This window comes from Gopherus evgoodei, chromosome 22 (genome assembly GCF_007399415.2).
Source record: "Gopherus evgoodei ecotype Sinaloan lineage chromosome 22, rGopEvg1_v1.p, whole genome shotgun sequence".
Lineage (NCBI taxonomy): Eukaryota > Metazoa > Chordata > Testudines > Testudinidae > Gopherus > Gopherus evgoodei.
In genome coordinates, this window is record NC_044343.1 from 16,420,565 (window position 1) to 16,437,882 (window position 17,318).

Sequence of the window (17,318 nt, forward strand, 5' to 3'; positions counted from 1 at the left end):
GCCCGCTCCTTGGCTCTTAGAGGAGCCTGCACACCCACCTCCTGAGGGCAACAGGGGAAAGGGGGGGGACAAACAAAACACAGAAGCTTAGTAGAAAGGAGATCAGACAAGCAGTCCAGGGGCTGGGAGGTCACTTTTTGCATAGCAGTTTATGTTTCTTTTCTCTGTTACTTCTGCTGCAATCAGTGCTCTAGCCCAGTGGTTCTCAACCAGGGGTACACATACCCTTAGGGGTATGCGGAGGTCTTCCAGTGGGTACATCAACTCATCTAGAGATTTGCCTAGTTTTACAACAGCACTAGCGAAGTCAGTACAAACTAAAATATCATACAATGACTTGTTTATACTGCTCTTTATACTATACATTGAAAAGTAAGTACAAGATTTATATTCCAATTTATGTATTTTATAATTATATGGTAACAATGAGAAAGTAAGCAAATTTTCAGTAATAGTGTGCTGTGACACTTCTGAATTTTTATGTCTGATTTTGTAAGCAAGTTTTTAAATGAGGTGAAACTTGGGGAAGGCAAGACAAATCAGACTCCTGAAAGGGGCACAGTAATCTGGAAAGGTTGAGAGCCACTTGTCTAGCTCACAGGGCTGACTCCTTGCTTCAGCAGCTGGCTTGGGAATAAATAATTCAGAAGCCAAGAAAGCAAAAAACCCTCATGAGGGGACATAACTGATCTTCTGTAGCTGTTATGCCTCAAAGGTCCCATGACTCACAGTGGAGCAGTTCTGACTCTATCCAGCAGGGGGCAGAGGGAACATGTACACTAGGCAGTACCTGACAGCGTATACTTGACTGGATATGTATATTATTAGTAATTAAACATTTAACTAACATAGGATAATTGTCTTTTGCCACCATCCATCACTCAATCTAAATTTAAATCTCAGTTTAGCCCTTTACAACCTACTCTATTTCCCCCCTTCACACTAAAAATACTGGCTGGTGTCTGTCTCTCACCTGCCTAGTGATCGACATTTGACAAATTTCACTTACAGCGCCCTTCCTCACACCAGCCTTGCCCTGTGATACCCAGACTCAGATATTACTGAGGCTTGTGCCTGGGTCTATCTCAAGACACCTTCAAGTTACAAAATAGGTGCCTGGTCTCTTTAAACTGAATCCAAGCTGCTAGTGATAATAGCAGGCCTGGATTGTGTAGTTCACTGGGTGCCAGCTGTGTGGTGCCTTCCCACAGTGAATAGCAGGTCTGCTTTTGTCACTTCCCATCTGGGCTACAGTAACCTCAGGTACCTGGAATGCAACCACAAGCCCTCAGGAAACTCCACTTCGTGTAGAATTGGCAGTGTCTCTCCTCAGCAACACAAGGTATCGTGAACACATCAGATCTGATCTCCACTCTCCAGGCTGGCTCCCCTTTGGACACCATGTCAAATTCAAGGCCTTGCGACTCATGTGGAAGGCACTCAACAGGGGAGTTGGCTGGGAATTTTTCAGGGAATTTTTTGTTGTTGAAAAATGCTGATTTGTCTGAAACTCTTCCAGGAAATGTATCAGTTTTGGCAAAACAGGTGCCAGGAAGGTTTCTCAGAGGTCCAGGATAGAATTTCTGGAGGGAGGTGGAGAAGAGAAAGACAGACACACCATCAGCCAACAACTTTTTGGTATCACATGGGTGGGCAAATTCACATCTTTTTTTTGAAAGGTCCATGCATACACATTACAAAAATATGTGGTGGACCTTTATGCATTGTAGGAAAACCATACACGTGAAGGTAGGTCATGGGTTAAAAATGGGTATGGACCATACTTTGACTAAAAATCTTCACCCAATTTTAGGTAATTTCTTTCTCATTAAAAGTGACATTTTAATGAAATTAAACAGCCACATTTGCATAACTGTTGCCATGACAACCAACAATGGGGAGGGTCATGCTTCACGTGAAAAAATATTTTGATTCTGCAGGCATTAACATAATTATTTTCAACTTCAAAGCAACTGTTAGGTTGTTGTTGTATACAATAAAGTACTGTGACCTAAGATTTATTTTTTTCCTCAGTTTGCTTCAGATTTGACTGGGATGCAGTTGTGATTCCTGAATGAACAATAGAATCCAGTTCAGAGGTTCCCAAAAAAGCATCCACGAACAGAACAAAGGTCTAAAAACACGTGTGGTATGTAATGTGGAGGCTCCTTACACAGACTCGACCAAACCAAGAGACCTAGAAAGAAAGAATCTTCTAAGAGCCACAGAGATCAAAAAATGTGCTGCCACTATGCAATATAAAGACACCAATGAAATACCTAACATATTTTAATCACCTAAATTGTAGAAAGATCTTCACACACAAGAAAACATGGTGGTAGCTTAAAAAACAAGCAGAATCTTCTAGCTGTAATAAAGAAATGGCCATGAATCATGCAAATCAATAAGCAGCAAAGAATCCTGTTGATCCACAAACCCGGAAATCCTGGACGCCTCATCATCTCGGGCCCGCATTGGTACTCTCACTGAAGGACTGTCTGGATATGTGGACTCTCTACTCAGACCCTATGCCACCAGCACTCCCAGTTATCACCATGACACCACTGATTTCCTGAGGAAACTACAATGCATTGGTGACCTTCCAGAAAACACCATCCTAGCCACCATGGATGTAGAGGCTCTCTACACGAACATCCCACACACAGATGGAGTACAAGCTGTCAGGAACAGTATCCCTGATGATGCCACAGCACAACTGCCTGCTGAGCTCTGTGCCTTTATCCTCACACACAACTATTTCAAATTTGAGGACAATATATATCTCCAGATCAGTGGCACTGCTATGGGCACCCGCATGGCCCCACAATATGCCAATATTTTTATGGCTGACCTGGAACAACGCTTCCTCAGCTCTCGTCCACTCATGCCCCTTCTCTATCTACGCTACATTGATGACATCTTCATCATCTGGAATCATGGGAAGGAGTCTCTGGAAAAATTCCACCATGATTTCAACAGCTTCCACCCCACCATCAACCTCAGCCTGGACCAATCTACATGGGAGGTCCACTTCCTAGACACCACGGTGCAAATAAGTGATCGTCACATTACCACCACCCTATACCAAAAACCTACCAACCGCTATGCCTACCTTCATGCCTCCAGCTTCCATCCCGGGCACATCACACGATCCACTGTCTACAGCCAAGCACTGAGGTACAAACGCATCTGCTCTAACCCCTCAGACAGAGACCAACACCTACAAAATCTCCACCACGCATTCTCAAAACTACAATACCCACACAAGGAAATAAGGAAACAGATCAACAGAGCCAGACGTGTACCCAGAAGCCTCCTACTGCAAGACAAACCCAAGAAAGAAACCAACAGGACTCCACTGGCCATCACATACAGTCCCCAGCTAAAACCTCTCCAACGCATCATCAGGGATCTACAACCCATCCTAGACAATGATCCCACACTTTCACAGGCCTTGGGTGGCAGGCCAGTTCTCACCCACAGACAACCTGCCAACCTGAAACATATTCTCACCAGTAACTGCACACCGCACCATAGGAACTCTAGCTCAGGAACCAGTCCATGCAACAAACCTCGATGCCAACTCTGCCCACATATCTACACCAGCAACACCATCACAGGACCTAACCAGATCAGCCACATCATCACCGGTTCATTCACCTGCACGTCCACCAATGTAATATATGCCATCATATGCCAGCAATGCCCCTCTGCTATGTACATCGGCCAAACTGGACAGTCGCTACGGAAAAGGATAAACGGACACAAATCAGATATTAGGAATGGCAATATACAAAAACCTGTAGAAGAACACTTCAACCTCCCAGGCCACACTATAGCAGACCTTAAGGTGGCCATCCTGCAGCAAAAAAACTTCAGGACCAGACTTCAAAGAGAAACTGCTGAGCTTCAGTTCATCTGCAAAGTTGACACCATCAGCTCAGGATTAAACAAAGACCGTGAATGGCTTGCCAATTACAGAACCAGTTTCTCCTCCCTTGGTTTTCACACCTCAACTGCTAGAACAGGGCCTCATCCTCGCTGATTGAACTACCTCATTATCTCTAGCTTGCCTGCATATATATACCTGCCCCTGGAAATTTCCACTACATGCATCTGACGAAGTGGGTATTCACCCACGAAAGCTCATGCTCCAAAACATCTGTTAGTCTATAAGGTGCCACAGGATTCTTTGCTGCTTTTACAGATCCAGACTAACACGGCTACCCCTCTGATGCAAATCAATAAGGAGAATAAGAGCATCATCCACCAGAGTGTATGAAAAAGTCCATATACTTTGTGACAAAGTATCCAAATATGTGAAAGAGACCAAGTCCTGAGGGCCATTGTGTCAAGCAGCAGATCTCAGATCAGATAGGAATGTACAGAAAAGAGCAGAAGAGAAGATGGACAGCAAGATATTAACTGTTAGACCAATGGAGCTAGTAACAGCAGAGACACAGATCTTGTTATCGAGCCTACACAAGACCAACAGAAAAGCACAAGTGTCACTGAGGTGATGGCAATAGCATATGATAGGCTATTCAGTTATATCTGCACTGATTTGTTTTCAAAGCTTCCTGTTGTAGCAATGGTGAATATCACACAGGCACTGGTGGCCAATATGAGCTCTCTTGATATTGAAAAAAATCAAGCCATAAAGAAAAACATTTGGAAAAAACTGGAAGCAGAATTCAAAAGTGTTGTTTACCCCTTCACATACCACAAGAACCAGGGGTCACCCAATGAAATTAATAGGCAGCAGGTTTAAAACAAACACAAGGAAGTACTTCTCCACACAATGCACAGTCTGCCTGTGGAATTCACTGTCAGTGGATGTTGTGAAGGCCAGAAGTGTAACTGGGTTAAAAAAGAATTAGATAAGGTTGTGGAGGATATGTCCATCAATGGCTATTAGCCAAACTGGTCGGGGCACAACCCCATGCTTTGGGTGGTCCTAAACCTCTGACTGTCAGGTGCTTTGACTGGACAACAGGGGATGCATCACACAATAATTGCCCTGTTCTGTTCATTCCCTCTCAAGCATCTGGCACTGGCCACTGTCAGAAGACAGGATATTCGGCTAGATGGATCTTTGGTCTGCCCCAAAATGGCCATTCTTAAAATAGCACTTCCGTTATCCAAATAACCAGTTAGCCAAAAGTTTTATGTCTCACAGGCCATTTGGATAAACAGGAGTGCACTCTTACTGTAAGAATATCATATATGACTTGATCAGAGAGGTAAGATTACTGCATAGTTGTATTTGGCTATTAGACTTTCCCGAATGAATTTGTCTCGCCAGTAGGGAAAACAAAGCAGAAACGCAATTCAGTGGCCCTAGATAAGCAACCTCTCAACACACACGTGGGGGCAAATCCAAGACAATAGCACAGCTATTAGCCATGAAAACAACAAGGAGTCCGGTGGCACCTTAAAGACTAACAGATTTATTTGGGCGTAAGCTTTCGTGGGTAAAAAACCTCACTTCTTCAGATGGTTTTTTACCCACAAAAGCTTATATATAAATCTGTTAGTCTTTAAGGTGCCACCGGATTCCTTGTTGTTTTTGTGGATACAGACTAACACGTCTATCCCTTGATACTATTAGCCATGAAGATGCTATTCCAGGGCTCCAGCCATTAGTCATACAGCTGTTTGCCAAGGCTGGGAACCTAGAGAGCAAAGGGACACAAGCCTGCTAAAAGGACTCTTGAGGTGGAGTGTGAGTGAGAACAGACTGAGATATGGAGACGAGACAGTTTGCAGGAGCATCTGACAGCAGCTGGGGCCTCCCCAGCAACCAGGGAATGGGAAACCTCAGGGACAGACAGGCATATGGATAGGCTAGTCGCAGTATTAAGATCTGTTCTCTCTGAAATACTTTGATTCTAAGTAAAACAATATTCTGCTTAAGGAGGCTGTCTGGTCACTGCCTACCATTGTCATTGCTCAAGAGGAACTGAAATATAAGGGCTGAACCTAGGCCTGATGAGGAAATCATGGTTAGCAGCGGAGAAGAACTGCGTGATCTCACCGCCAGACAAGTGCTGGCTTGAGGCCAGAGACCTGAAAGATGGGTGCCTTTGAAAAGACAAGGAAGGGTCAGCGATGACAGGTTCATCCATCTTGGCTAGGTTTTTCACACTCAAAGTCTCATTAGCCACCTGATCTCAGCACAACTGGGATTTCCATGGCACATGTACCAAACCACAGATCTGCTCCCCTTTCCTCATGCACCTCCAGGAATCAGTCCCACTCCATGCCATGCATCTGTGTCCTCTTCCATTAGCTCTTCCACCTTGGCAGGAGTCAGTGGGCTGGAGATGGGACACTAGGAATATGAGTATCAGAGGGGTAGCGGTGTTAGTCCGGATCTGTAAAAGCAGCAAAGAGTCTTGTGGCACCTTATAGACTAACAGACTTTTTGGAACATGAGCTTTCGTGGGTGAATACCCACTTCGTCAGATGCATGCATCCGACGAAGTGGGTATTCACCCACGAAAGCTCATGCTCCAAAACGTCTGTTAGTCTATAAGGTGCCACAAGACTCTTTGCTGCTTTTAGGAGTATGAGAAGTCTCAGACCCAGTTCTGCCCTGAGTCTAAGTGCTGGGGGAGTCTCCATGTCTGAAACCTGGAATTCGAGACATTAGCATCATCCTGGTGTTCACCCATTGCAGTTTGTGTACCCTGCATGCCCCGGGACTCACCCCCATAACCATCCAAGTGCTGAGTGGAGATAGACAGGCTGGGGGAGCTTTAACTCTTCATGCACTTTGTGAATGGCCAATTTAAATGAAACTTGGCAGCCTTCCACACACTGGGGCTGGGCAACTCCACCTGACATGGCTGCTCCTCCGTGCCTTGCGGTGGTGGCTGCTTCCACATTAACATCTTCTTCACTGTCACTTGGCTGCTCTCTTCTCGGGGATGGGATGTGAGAGCTCATTGGTCTGGACGAAGACACAGAATCCAGCTCCAATCCATCCCATGTTCGGGATCAGTGCTGCCATTGGGGAGCTCTTTGGGGACCAATTTGAAATGAGTTAGTGGGTCTCAGTCCAGTTCCTAGTGAGACAGGTGTCAACTCACAAACACCTCCTCAATAGAAAGGGCAAGGACCAAATGAGCTATGGAGCCTGAATACCCCTGCTCACTCTAGTGAGTCACTGGAGGGCCGGATGGCAGGGGAACTGGACAGTGGAGGGAAAGTTAGCACTGTTAGCAGAGGACTCCTTTCTCTGTATCAGTCTATCCCAAAGGGAGACAGGCTGCATGGTTGGGAGAGAAGGTCAGTGGGCACATCTGACACAATTTACAGGGCTGAGGCAGCGCGGGGTACCAGCCTGGGCTGTTCTCAAGGTCCCCTTCCCAAATGTTTCCAGCCCAATGCAAGCTCACTCTGAGAAAAGCAGTGCAATTTTCCAGCTGGCTGGGCAGATTCTGAGTCTGACACACACCTGGCTCCCTAGCATGGCTGCTTACTGGTGCTCTGAGAGCTCCAGGGCATAAGCTGTGAGATTCCTATGGGGTTGCTTCTAACTTCTTCTAGGTCAGGAGCAATCACTGAAAGTAGATCAGAGAGCTCACAGCGGAGGTGGCCTGATAGCACTAGTACTGCGAACAGACCTCCCCTTTGGCTCAGTTTCTCTAATGAACTAGGAGCCAGTTTGAGCTGCTCCTCTTGACAGCACACAGCCATCATCATTCGGAGCTGCTCTAAGTCCATGTGACTGTTCAGAGCCTCGTGGGCAAGCCTGGGCTCAGCATGTCCTCCTCTGCCCCAACGGGACCAGAGGGACTAGAATCTAGAGTCTAGGCATTTGGGGTACAACAGATCAGAAGCCAGCTTTGTCATCTTCCATCCCCCTACTAGGGAAACTGTTCCTGAAGCTCCAGATTTGCCAAGAAAGATTCAGGCTTCATCGTATCCGACCCATCAAGGTTTGGGGTTTCATTTGGGTCAAAGGTTCTGGGCTTGGGCATGTCCTGAGGTCTGATCTACGCTACCAGGCAAGCCAGATTGTAACACACTCATCTCACCAGTAACAACAAACACAATAGAGTTATGACCACACAGCAGCTTTTTTCACCACCTGGCCATGTGTGAACCACAAAGCAATGTTTGTGCAGCTACCACATTGCCTGAGTGTATCAGTGTCAACTGGGCAAACCCAGGCAGCTATCCCACAGTGCCTGGGCGGGGAGAACAACACCCAAAATGCCTCCACAGAGCAGCACCACTACTATGTGCTCTAGGATGTCTTCATCGTCCTGCTGTGGAGAGACTGAGGACAGACCAAACGGGTGACACAGACACGGGTGGGGGGGGGGGTCTGATTTATACAGACGTGCCCGGGAAATAGGGTACAATTAGCAGTGGAAAAGACCAAACAATCCCAGAAAATCACTGAAACCAAGACTGCTTGTTTGTCCCTTTTGTGCCCGCAATTGTCTGCTGGCCTTAGCATGGGGAACATTAACCCACAGCCAGACTTTGGCAGCCCTTCTATTCTTGTGGGAGATGCTGGTTTTCAATCTGGGCAATGTACCAGGGCCAGCACATATTTTTCTGGTGAGCTGCCAGATCTCAATGATTTTGACTTTGCTCCTGACCTGGCACAGCATGAGAAGCCGGACCATTATCCATGGATACAGACACAGTCAGAGTTGCTTGCTGGTGAAGTCCAGCCACAGTTAATCGGCTGTTGGGTAACGAGAGGTGACAGCTGCTGCAGGCAATGGGAATTGCTCTGCAGGACAGTAGCAGAAAGGACTGCTAAGGTGGCTGGCATGGAGGAGTGGATGGCAACATCAAACTGCTGATAGTGCCAAAGGGGAAGAAAGAGACTATCCCAGGCAGCAAAGTAACAGCAACTGATATTTCTACAGCTAGAGAGTAATTATATAAGGTTTGCAGAGTGATGCAGAGAGTGGAAGTGCCCTACAAGTGTCTGAGATCCAAATATGTAAGGATTTGACTTATTTACTCTTTAAGAAATTTGCCATTTGCCTTTTGCTGTGTGCTACAGGCCATGGTGGGCACCTCTGTGCACAGGAGGAAAATGGCCAAGGTACAAACAGATCATAAAACTTTGGAAGTCACATTACACACACCATTGTGCAATGCTTAGACTTCAGAAAATGATCATGGGACTGCAAAAGCACTCATTAAGTGTGAAACAGATCCCCAGTAGGGAGCCTCTTCTGGCAGAGCTCCTACAACTAGTGAAGTGGAGGCACTGCAGAAAGACGAGTCTGAAGTAAATATGACAAGTACTACCCACGACTGAAGCAAATTTTCACAAATTCACACCAGAAAAACAAACTAACTCACCTTTACAGTAGTTTGAGTGCGTAATTCTAAGTGAATGGCCAATGAAAAAAGGCCAGGGACTTCCAAGGGTAAAAACTGCTGCACATAATGGGACTCTGCACAAACGGCATTGTGTCAAAGTCACACAGCATGAGGCTGGAAATGCTAATCATAATGCACAATGCACTTCTGGGTACAAACACCGACATGTTCTATTCCAGCCAAGCATGGATTGAAAATCTGCAATAAATACAGGAAGCAGAATGCAAGAGGATCAAGGAAACCTCATGTGAGTCTTGACACTGGAACAAGGTTTGTGCAGATCAATTTGACACTATAACCGAATTCTGTGTCCAGGTCTAGTGTTTGCAATTCAAAGAGGACAATGAAAAATTGGTGAAGATTCAGAGTACAGCGTCAACAACTATTCAAGGATTGGAAAACATGCCTTACAGAGAGGCTTAGTCTATTCAGTTTATTGAAGAATAGAATAGAGGTGACTTGATCACAATCTATAAGTACCTACGTGGGGAGAAGATTTCTGATAGTAGAGCTCTATAATCTTGTAAAAGCAAAACAAGAATTGGTGGAAGTCAGTTGAAGCTAAATAAATTCAAACCAGAAATAAGGTACAAAATTTTAACAGTGAGGATAACTAACCATTGGTACAACCTACCGAAGAATGAGATTAATTCTCTGTAACTTGAAATCTTTAAATCCAGTTTGGATGTCTCTTTCTAAAAGATATCCTCCAGTTCAACACAAGTTATTGGGCTTGATGCAAGAATCAGTGGGTGCAATTTTATTGTCTGCATTATGCAGGAGGCCAGACAAGATGTCACAAAGGTTACTTCCGTCCCTAAAATTTATGAATGAAATAGGAAAGAGTACCTCTGATTATTTGATTTCTACTCAATTTAAAAACAAAATTCTGCTGTTACATAACACATCAAGTAGCAACACACAAACACATTGCAACCTTTGCTCACCATGGGACTCCAGATTAGTTAGTAACAGATATAGTCCACAATTCATGAGAGGCCCACTTCAGCAATTCCCTTTGAATCTGGCCATGCGTGAATGATGCCATCAAGATAACATATCCAATTAGATCATGTCAATGAGTTGGCAGAAAAGTCAGAACAAGCAGCAAAGAACTTGATTTTCCTTGGATAAATTAAGTTATCCTTACCTAGGATTATCAGAATATTCAAACACACTTCAAAATCCTTTATTCATAGATTCATAGACTTAAGGTCAGAAGGGACCATTATGGTCATCTAGTCTGACCTCCTGCACAATGCAGGCCACAGAATCTCACCCACCCAGTCCTGTAACAAACCCCTAACCTATGTCTGAGTTACTGAAGTCCTCAAATTGTGGTTTGAAGACCTCAAGCTGCAGAGAATCCTCCAGCAAGTGACCCGTGCCCCATGCTGCAGAGGAAGGCGAGAAACCTCCAGGGCCTCTGCCAATCTGCCCTGGAGGAAAATTCCTTCCCAGCCCCTTAGAAAAAAACAAACAACAACAAGGAGTCCTTGTGGCACCTTAGAGACTAACAAACTTATTTGGGCATAAGCTTTTGTGGGCTAGAACCCACTTCATCAGCATTTTTAGAGGTGATCCTGTCAATTACAGGTGGGTAAGGCTAACTTCAGTACCAGGCAAACTGATTGAAATAGTAAAGGACAGATTTATCAGATATATAAAGAGATCTGATATGTTAGGGGGAAGTGTCAACATAGCCTTTATAAAGGGAAATCATCCTTCACCAGTGTATTATGAGGAGAGGCTGAGGGAACTGAGATTGTTTAGTCTGCAGAAGAGAAAGGTGGTTGGCCTCAGAGTTCTCCCAGGCCCGGGACAAACTAGACAAGGTCCCCGTGGTACCGACATGGGTGATTGCCACACTTCAGTGGTGGTCCTGCCTGGACAATATGCTCCAGGGAATTCCCGTCTGGGACCCCACTCCATCATGAGACCTAGTATCCGATGCGTCAGACCTGGGATGGGGAGCCCACTTAGGGAACTCTCAGGCCCAAAGGATGTGGTTGGCTGAGGAACTGTCCCTTCACATAAACGTCAGGGAGCTCTGGGCGATACGATTAGCATGAGCGGCGTTCAGCTCGCAGCTGCGCAGTAAGGTGATCAGAGTACTCACAGACAACACCGCCATGATGTTTTACATTGGCCCTCTGCCTGGAAGCCCTCGACCTCTGGGAATTTTGTATTGCCCACGACAGCTCCCGGAAGGCCTTCCACCTGCTGGGCATCAACCACACACAGGCCGATGGCCTGAGCAGGGTTTTCTCCTCCCAACACAAGTGGATGCTTCATTCGGAGGTCACTCACCAGCTCTTCTGAGCGTGGGGCTCTACCCAAGTAGACTTGTTTGCGACCAGGCAGAACCACCGTTGCCACAGGTTCTGTTCCGGGGGGGAGTGGGGAAGAACGTGATCTCCGACACCTTCCTCCTGTCATGGTCGGGTCAACTTCTTTACGCTTTTCCCCTGTTTCCCGTCATTGCCAAGGTCCTGGAGAAAGTAAAAACGGACAAAACACATGTCCTCCTAATCGCTCCAGCTTGATCCCGGCAGCATTGGTACGGGACCCTCTTAGGCTTACTCGTGGCCCCTCCCCAGCTGTTGCCACTCTGCCAGGCCCTCCTCTCCCAGGACCAGGGCCGCCTCCTCCACCTCAATCTGGATACTCTCCATCTGAGAGCCTGGCTGATCAATGGCTAAATGCGGAGGAGAGAGAGTGTTCAGAGTGGGTCAGGTGTGTTGTCCTCGAAAGCAGGAAGCCATCCACGCGCCGGACCTACCTGGCAAAATGGTCCAGGTTCTCCAGGTGGGCGGGCAAGCGGGGTGTTTCCTTGAGTACCTTCTTTCCCTTAGAACTCAAGGCCTGGCTCCTTCCTCTGGCAGCTATTTCGGTGTTCCATCCACTGGTCCAGGGCTGCTTGATTTTCTCCCATGCCATCACTGGGCGTTTCCTCAAAGGACCAGGGCCGCCTCCTCCACCTCAATCTGGATACTCTCCATCTGAGAGCCTGGCTGATCAATGGCTAAATGCGGAGGAGAGAGAGTGTTCAGAGTGGGTCAGGTGCATTGTCCTCGAAAGTAGGAAGCCATCCACGCGCCGGACCTACCTGGCAAAATGGTCCAGGTTCTCCAGGTGGGCGGGCAAGCGGGGTGTTTCCTTGAGTACCTTCTTTCCCTTAGAACTCAAGGCCTGGCTCCTTCCTCTGGCAGCTATTTCGGTGTTCCATCCACTGGTCCAGGGCTGCTTGATTTTCTCCCATGCCATCACTGGGCGTTTCCTCAAAGGACCAGGGCCGCCTCCTCCACCTCAATCTGGATACTCTCCATCTGAGAGCCTGGCTGATCAATGGCTAAATGCGGAGGAGAGAGAGTGTTCAGAGTGGGTCAGGTGCATTGTCCTCGAAAGTAGGAAGCCATCCACGCGCCGGACCTACCTGGCAAAATGGTCCAGGTTCTCCAGGTGGGCGGGCAAGCGGGGTGTTTCCTTGAGTACCTTCTTTCCCTTAGAACTCAAGGCCTGGCTCCTTCCTCTGGCAGCTATTTCGGTCTTCCATCCACTGGTCCAGGGCTGCTTGATTTTCTCCCATGCCATCACTGGTCCTTTCCTTATGCTAGAACGCCTGGCTCTCAATGGGATCTAAATTTGATGCTGTCCCAACTCATGGGGACCCCGTTCGAACCCCTGGCCACATGCTTGTGTTCCCACCTTTCCTGGAAGGTAGCTTTACTTGTGACCATCACGTCAGGGTCTTGGACCTTAGGGTCCTGACCTGCGACCCCCCCTTTTACAATCTTTCACAAAGATAAGGTTCAGTTCCACTCACACTCTGCATTCGTTCCCAAAGTGGTCTCCGCCTTTCACATAAACCAGGATATCTTCTACCTGTCCTCTGCCCTCAGCCACACGCTTCTAACGAAGAGCGCCACCTCCATACTCTCGATGTGTGCAGGACGCTTGCCTTTTATCTGGAGTGGACTAAGCCGTTCCGTAGGTCTGCGCAACTCTTTGTTGCCTTGGCAGAGCGCATGAAGGGCCAACTGATCTCCACCCAGAGACTGTCTCAGTGGATCACATTGTGCATCTGGACATTCAACGACCTACCAGGGGGTTCTTGCACCACTTATCGTAAGGGCTCACTCAACAAGGGCTCAGGTCTTGTCGGCTGCCTTTCTGGCCCACGTCCCTATCCAGGACATCTGTAGGGCCGCTACCTGGTCCTCAGTACACATGTTCACGTTGCACTATGCGATCGTCTCCCACGCCAGGGATGACACTGTTTTTGATAGGGCTGTGCTCCAGCCAGGGGATCCATAAATCCTAGTCACCTCCATCACACATAGCTTGTAATCACTTACTGTAGAATACACATGAGCAAGCACTCGAAGAAGACAAGACAGTTACCTGTTCTGTAACTGGGCATTCCTCGAGATGTGTTGCTCATGTCTATCCACATCCCACCTTCCTTCCCCACTGTCAGAGTTGGTCTGGCAAGAAGGAACTGAGGGTGGGGGGAGCGCGTGTCTTCTCTTATAGCGCTGTAGTGGCTCCACTCCAAGGGTTGCAACAGCGCTCCCCCTACAGGTACTGCTGAGGGAAAAACTTCTGTCACCGATGTATGTGGCGAGCATGCACACCTACTGTGGAATAGACGTGAGCAACACATCTCGAAGAACGCCAGTTACGGAACAGGTAACTGTCCTTTTTCAAGATGAGACTGGATAGTCATCTGTCTTGGATGGTTTAGAAACAATCAATCCTGCATCTTGGCAGGGGGTTAGACTAGATGATCCTTGCAGTCTCTTCTAACCTTGTGATTCTATTATCCTTTTTAGGAGTTGGATTAGGACTTATTGACTAAACCAATCGTAAATGCACGCATTGTAAAGCAGTGTCAAAAATGCTGGAAGTCCCTGGTTTCTCTTGATTATTTGTGCCATTATGGCCATCAGAATATCTATACTTGGTCAGGCAAATGGTCCATCTAGCTCAGTATCCTGTCAAAATACAACATGGTTTTACAAAAGGTAGATTGTGCCAAACCAAAGGACAAAGGAAACGCAGTGGATCTAATTTACCTTGATTTCAGTAAGGCATTTGACACAGTTCCACATGGGAAATTATTAGTTAAATTGGAAAAGATGGAGATGAATATGAAAATTGGAAGGTGAAAAAGGAACTGGTTAAAGGGGAGACTACAACGGGTCATACTGGAAGGTGAACTGTCAGGCTAGAAGGACGTTACTAGTGGAGTTCCTCAGGGATCAGTTTTGGGACCAATCTTATTTAATCTTTTTATTACTGACCTTGGCACAAAAAGCGGGAATGTGCTAATAAAGTTTGCAGATGACTCAAATCTGGGGGGTATTGCTAACACAGAGAAGGACCGGGATATCATATAGGAAGATCTGGATGACCTTGTAAACTGGAGTAATGGTGATAGGATGAAATTTAATAGTGGAAAGTGAAGATCATGCATTTAAGGATTAATAACAAGAATTTTAGTTATAAATTGGGGACGCACCAGTTGGAAGTAACAGAGGAGGTGAAGGACCTCTGAGTATTAGTTGATCACAGGATGACTATGAGCCGCCAACGTGATATGGCCGTTAAAAAAGCTAATGCGGTTTTAGGATGCATCAAGTGAGGTATTTCCAGCAAAGATAAGGTGTTAGTACCGTTATATAAGGCACTGGTAAAACCTCATCTGGAATACCGTGTGCAGTTCTGGTCTCCCATGTTTAAGAAGGATGAATTCAAACTGGAACAGGTACAGAGATGGGCTACTAGGATGATCCGAGGAAAGGAAAACCTGTCTTATGAAAGGAGACTCAAAGAGCTTGGCTTGTTTAGCCTAACCAAAAGAAAATTGAGGGGGGATATGATTGCTCTTTATAAATATATCAGAGGGATTAATATTAGGGAGAGAGAGGAATTATTTAAGCTTAGTACCAATGTGGACACAAGAACAAATGGATATAAACTGGACACTAGGAAGTTTAGACCTGAAATTAGACGAAGGTTTCTAACCATTAGAGGAGTGAAGTTCTGGAACAGCCTTCCAAGGGGAGTAGTGGGGGCAAAAGACATATCTGGCTTTAAGACTAAGCTTGATAAGTTTATGGAGGGGATGGTATGATGGGATAGCCTGATTTTGGCAATTAATTTGGCAATTGATCTTTGATTATCAGCAGGTGAGTATGCCCAGTGGTCTGTGATGGAATGTTAGATAGGTTGGGATCTCAGTTACTACAGAGAATTCTTTCCAGGGTGCTGGCTGGTGAGTCTTGCCCACATGCTCAGGGTTTAGCTGACTGCCATATTTGGGGTCGGAAAGGAATTTTCCTCCGGGGCAGATTGGCAGAGGCTATGGAGGTTTCTCGCCTTCTTCTGCAGCATGGGGCACGGGTCACTTGCTGGTGGATTCTCTGCAGCTTGAGGTCTTCAAACCACAATTTGAGGACTTCAATAACTCAGACGTAGGTCGGGGGTTGTTACAGGAGTGGATGGGTGAGATTCTGTGGCCTGCATTGTGCAGGAGGTCAGACTAGATGATCATAATGGTGCCCTCTGACCTTAAAGTCTATAAGAGTCACAAGAATGGTTAAAGGATTAGAACACATGCCTCGTAGTGATAGTCTCAGAGAGCTCAATCTATTTAGCTTAACAAAAAGAAGATTAAGGGGTGACTTGATTACAGTCTTTGAGTACTTAGATTGGGAACAAACATTTGATAATGGGTCTTCAATCTAGCAGAGAAAGGTCGAACAAAGTAGTTTTCAACGTGTTGTCTGCAAACCCCTAGGGGTCCACAGACTGTCTAAGATTTCCAAAGGAGTTCTCACCTCCATTTGAAATTTTTTTAGGGGCCCCACAATGAAAAAAAAGGTTGAAAACCACTAGTCTAACAAAATCCAATGGCTGGAAGTTAAAGGTAGACAAATTCAGACTGGAAATAAGACATACATTTTTTAACAGTGAGTAATTTACCAAGGATCATGGTGGATTCTCCATCAACACTGAATGTTTTCACAGATTATTCTGGGGCAGTTCTCTGGCCTGTGTTATACAGGTCAGACTAGATGACTACAATGGTCCCTTCTGGTTTTGGAATCTATAATACCCAGTGCCAACAGCACTGACTCAGTAATACACCGTAGGGACCACAGCATTGCTTCAAAAGCCAAGCAGTTTTCATGCGTCTTCACAATAAGATACAGCATTATCTAATTTTTGAAGATGGTACTGGGGCTGACAACAGCTGGGCTCTGCCACTGACTCACTGTGTATCCTTTACCCTGTCACCTTACCGCTCTGTGCTTCCATTTCCCCTCTTGTACAGTGGGGGTAACTTTGCAAGCCAAATCCCAGGGTGCAGCGGGCATGTTAGGTGGTGACTGTGGCAGCCAGCCCCACGGGGCATGGTAAGATTTAATGAAGGAATTACTTTGAAATCCATGCTGAGAGGTGTTTGAGACAGGGAGAGAGTTTGTATTAGCAGAGAGACCTCTGGGATTTGTGTGGGTGGGGGCTTCAGCAGTGAGTGCTCAACAAGCTTCTTTGTGCTGCCTGTATCAAAGGGTCTGTCCCCCTAGAATTCCATGTGCTCAAAGGGAGTTTGTCCTGGGTAAGGACAGCAGGGCCAGCCCCTCTGCACCCTGCTGTTCCCATGCTCTGAGATGGCTCTGTGTGGGCTAACTGCAGCTGCCTCTCTCTTGTGGGGTCTTTAACAGGGAATGGAAAGCCTCTTTAGCTGCCAAAGCCAGCGTCTAGGACTCTCCTTCCTTGCCACCTCATGACAACACAAGCACCTAGGCAAGGAGGGAATCTGCACCAACACTGCAGGACTGCTCCTCCTATGCCAGCAGTTCTCAACCAGGGACCTGCCGTCCCCTGGGGATCCGAGAGCTGCTTTCAGGAGGTTTGCAAAGCAGCACTGGTGTTAGATGTCCTTGCAG

The 17,318-nt window shown here is 46.5% G+C and overlaps 1 protein-coding gene across 5 annotated transcripts in view; it reads right to left on the minus strand.

Annotated features, from left to right (window-relative positions):
* The window catches only part of LOC115638725 (excitatory amino acid transporter 1-like), a 117,074-nt gene that overhangs the window by 89,221 nt on the left and 10,535 nt on the right, over positions 1-17,318 (minus strand). The window contains exon 1 of one of the 5 annotated variants that reach the window (XM_030540668.1): positions 11,671-11,943. The exons of 3 other annotated variants lie outside the window; for them this stretch is intronic. The gene's annotated coding sequence lies outside the window, so the exon portion shown is untranslated. Of the gene's footprint in view, positions 1-1,267; positions 1,447-11,670; positions 11,944-17,318 lie in introns of those variants that run through there. One more of the 5 variants, XM_030540669.1, reaches the window with a different exon arrangement.